The sequence below is a fragment of the Callorhinchus milii genome, unplaced genomic scaffold, assembly GCF_018977255.1.
Source record: "Callorhinchus milii isolate IMCB2004 unplaced genomic scaffold, IMCB_Cmil_1.0 Scaffold2, whole genome shotgun sequence".
Classification (NCBI taxonomy): Eukaryota; Metazoa; Chordata; class Chondrichthyes; order Chimaeriformes; family Callorhinchidae; genus Callorhinchus; species Callorhinchus milii.
Window position 1 is genome coordinate 79716015 of NW_024704743.1, and position 4739 is coordinate 79720753.

General features: G+C 44.0%; 1 non-coding gene across 1 annotated transcript; it reads left to right on the plus strand.

The window, feature by feature from the left end:
- The first annotated feature begins 4396 nt into the window (after positions 1 to 4396).
- trnav-uac lies at positions 4397 to 4468 on the plus strand. Its single transcript has one exon. It is a non-coding gene; the product is annotated as a tRNA-Val (tRNA).
- Positions 4469 to 4739: the final 271 nt, after the last annotated feature.

Consider the following 4739-nt stretch of genomic DNA (forward strand, 5'->3'; position numbering starts at 1 on the left):
TATAAAGTTGAAACTGGGTACAGTAAAAGTGCTAAAAATTAAATAAAGTTTTTTTCATCAAAGTATCCCTGGTCTCAGCAATTGTTACAATCAGTGTTGTTACGATCTGGAATGCGCTGCCTGAAAGGGTAGTGGAAGCGGACTCGATGATAGCTTTCTAAAAGGGAATGGATAGGTACTTAAAAAGGAAAAAATCTGCAGGGCTATGGAGTAAAAGGGGGTAGTGGGACTAGTTGGTAGCTTTTTCAAAGAGCTGGCACAGGCACAATGTGCCGAATGTCCTCTTTCTGTGCTGTAAGATTCTATGATTGGGTTAATCTCTGCGATGCAGTAGGTCTGCAGGACTATTACACGGTCCTTTCAACATCCGCCTGCCTGCCGAGGCAAACAATCAGGATACCTCTCTTTTTTTAGGATTTGAAAAAAGAGCAAGTAATAAAAATGTCTTTGTGTGAGCTAAGAATGATGACTGATTGCAAGAGAGTTGTTTGGACCAGAATTTATCCCCTTAGTTTTGTCTTAGACTCATTATGTCAGCTCTGATGAATTGTTGCTCGACAGATGCTAGGCTCACCATTAAGTGTGTACTGTACGCACCAGCTTAACTCACATTCCACCCAGCCTTGGCCTGAAGGAAAGGCGCAAGCTGGAATTTCAACCACAAACTGCATGGCCTTTCAGAGGGAGTGAATCAGCCTGCTGTAGCATACACCTCGCATTTTGTTTTAATGCTGAACCTACTGCACCTGCTCTCAATGCCCGATTATCCCCTACGTGCAGGTGCTGCTCTTCCATTATTCACTAAGAGATTTATTTCCATCAATTCAACATGGTTTCAGATCATCTTTCTGAGCTCTATTGTGCCTGTAAACATTTTATATTGGTATATATTGGTGAGGAGGGGGAAGGAGGGAGGGAGCTGTAACCTACGACTCTTGAAACCGTCCACCCAGAGTTCGCTTGCTACAATGTTAAATGGAGCCACAAGGCACTGGGCTCCCTTGTGGCTCCAGGATTTTTCCTGTTCGTTTGGAACGCGATACAGACCAGGAAATTCTCAAGTTCCAAATCTGATCTGAGGTGGAGTGCTGGTTGGCGCATTGCAGCTGGCCTCAGTGTCCCCAAGAGAGAGATCAGGTAATAAATATCACCAGGACTCCCGCTTCTGACACTCCTGATCACTGACCTGTGACTCCCGCTGGAAAGGGTTCACATGTGAACTTCATATGGGATCAGGGTTGGGCTCAGGATGATGCTTGCCCCCTCCTTCTGAATGAGCAGTGTTTCACTGCTTCTTGTCACACGTGTCCATGTACAACAACAACAATTTTCACTTATATTGCACATTTAATTCTGGCTGAGATACACCTTGTCCCATTGAAATATCTCCAAGTCTTTTACAAAGATGGATTACACCTACAATTATGCAGTCACAATACTTTACAGAAAACAATGTGAAGCACTTTGAGGGATTTTGACAGAATACAATGATCTTACAAGGATTATTATTAATATAATATTGTGTTATTAAAGCTGGGGGGGATAGGTGAAGTAGAGGTTAGGGGAGGTGGATGAAGGAGCAGTCAAAGAGATGTTTTTGTAGATGGGTTCTGAAAGAAGGAAAAAACGGTGGAGGGATTCAGGGAGAGTTCCAGAGATGGGGGCGGGGGTGCAAAGTGTCTGTAAGCGTGTAGGTGAGATTCTGATCAACTATTGCTGCTGGACTATTGCTGACTCAAGATGAAAAAGAAAAAGGCAAATAGCAGCACCATAAAAACATCCACAATTAATATTTGGTTTCTTATCCCATCAAAATGTCCCAAAGTGCTTTAAAAAGACAGATTATTACACCTACAATTACACAGTCACTACAACAATGTGAAGTGCTTTAAATTATTTATCTATATCCATATCTAATCTTTCTCTATCTCTTTATCACATCTATTTCAATTGATGCTTCAAGCAGTCTATTCTTTGGTCCATTTATTGATGGAAGGAGAAGAAAACCCTTCATTTGAAATGGATATTTAAATTAAAATCAAACATATAAAAGTGATACTGTTAAAGAATTGCTTCAGACTAATAATGTAGCTGAACAGGGGATTATACAGTAAAAAGCAAGATGAACTCTACCTCTGCAATCTCCTCTAAATTGGCCTAAAGGAGATTTGTTTGACGTGTGATGTACAGCAGTTTGGGAGGTTAACCAACATGATCTTATTAAGTTGTCATATATAAGGTTGAGGTTACTCACCAATATTAATTTTAGGTTACAGTAATAAAGATTTCAGTAAAAGATTGATCAAACTGTAGAACTCTAACAAGAAAATTTGCCATAATTGGATAGGAAGTTCCAAATACAGATTGGCTCTGATAATAATAATACTAATAATTAATCCTTGCATATAATACGAGGGCTATATCAAAAACATCTCAAACCACATCACAGGAAGTTGCTGTAATGTGTATTTGTAGGTGAACCAAATAGCCAATTTGTGCAATTAGAGGTCACATAAAAAGCCACTGAAGTGAATGACATTGAGAATTGAACTCAGATAGTCTGCTAATCCAATGCATCGGAGATGCCGTACTTTGGATGAAATGGTAAACTGAGGTTGTCTGCCTGTTTGGGTGGATGTTAAAGATCCCAAGGCACTTTTCAAAAAGAGAAGGGAGTTTCACCTGATGTCCTCACCTACAATCCCACTAATACAATTGATCATTCACTCCATGGCTATTTGTGAGATATTGCTGTGCACAACTAGCTGCTGTGTTTTGCTCACCAAATACAGTCAATCCACTTTACAGAAATCCTGTGAAGTGCTTTGAGACATCTTGACGATGTGAAAGACACTATATCAAATGCAAGGATTATTATTATTATACTCACATCTGCTAGCCACAGGCAGAGTCCCTACAGGCAGCCCCATATGATGGAAGGGAAAGTTAACACTGCCGACACCCACCGACACAAAGCAAATGTGCTTCTAATTTGTTTCTTTTACTCTTGTAGATCAATAAGAAAATAGGACACCTTTCATTGAACCAATAGATCTAGCAGCACAAGCTTCTGGGGCAGGTGAGAGAGAGCAGTTGGCACTCTCATTCTCTAAAGTGAAGTTGCTAAAGGAATGTTTTAATTGGCAGCTTTTCATTAACCATTCTCAGGAACAGAAGAAAAATGAAACAAGAGTAAGACATGAATACCAATGCCATCCACCGCCCCTCCATCGGCAGCCAAGGTTCAACCACCCTCTGGGAATTCCTCCCTCATTGCTCCACCTCACACCCTGTCTATCTATTATCAAAAGCTGCCTAAAAATTGAGCTCTTTGACCGTCTCCTTATGGTCACTTTCCCCCTCCCTCCACTCCAGCTAATTCGAGTCTGGCAATGTCTCTGTAAAGTTAAATGCTCTGAGATGCTACTCTACGGGAAGGATGCTATAAAAATCCAAGCTGTTGTTGTTGTTGCTGCGAAAGCACAGTAAAAAAGTTATTAGGAAAGTTTTGAAAGCTGAGGAGGAAGGGAGGGAGGGAGGTGGGGAAATTTAAGGTCAAGGTTTCAGAGCGTGGGAGAAAAGTGATTGAAAGCTTGCCCACTGACAATGAGGTGGAGAGGGTGGGGAATTGAAGCAGACTTGAGGTACAACAACAAAATTACATTTGTATAGCACCTTTCACATCGGGAGGACGTCCCAAGGCGCTGGATAGACAGAGTTATGGACCCAAGCTGGGGGTCAGATGGGGAAGGGTGGAGGGCGGGAGGGGGGGAAGCAGGGAGATTCAATGCACGGTCGAAGAGGAGGGTCTTGAGGTGGGTCTTGAAGGTGGCGAGTGAGGGGGCGAGACGGAGGGACTGCAGGATGGAGTTCCAGTGGATGGGTGCAGAGTGGCGGAAGGCCCGCCCGCCAATAGTGGGGCAAGCAAGGCATGGTACGTGAAGCAGGCCAGAGTCTGCTGAGCGGAGGGAGCGAACAGGATGGTAGAGGGTTAGGAGGTTGCAGAGGTAGGGGGGAGCAAGATCGTGGAGGGTTTTGAAGGTGAGTACCAGGATCTTGAACTGTATCCTCTGTGTGATGGGAAGCCAGTGGAGTTGGGCAAGGATGGGAGTGATAGGGTCGCGGAGCCTGGTGCGGGAGAGGACATGTGCAGAGTTCTAGATGACCTGCAGCCTGTGGAGGGAGGAGTCAGGGAGGCCAACGAGCAATGAGTTTGCATAGTCAAGCCTCGATGTAATGAGGGTTTCGGCGGCCTGCGGTGTGAGACAGTGGTGGAGCCAGGTGACGTTGCGGAGATGCGGGGAAGGCAGAGCGGGTCATGGCGCGGATGTGGAGTAGAAAGGATAGTTGAGGGTCAAACAAGATCCCAAGGTTCCGGACTGCCTTAGTAAGGTGGAGTCCTGTAGCTCAGTGGTTAGAGCACTCGCTTTACAAGCGAGAGTCCTGAGTTCAATTCCAGGCAGGGCGAAACCTTGGGCAAGTTTCCTTACTCCACACGCCTAATAATAATCGCTCCAAAAACAAAAAGAATAATAAATTGGTCATTTTCAATCTACGACTGTTTGTGGGACATTGCTGTGTGCAATTGGCTGCCGCGTTCGCCCACAAATATATAGTCAATTCACTTTACAGTGAAGCGCTTTGGGACTTCCTCCCGACGTGAAAAGCGCTATATCATATGCAAGGATTATTATTATTATAAGGTGGAGTGTGCAACCATGGATGGTGATGCTGTCAGC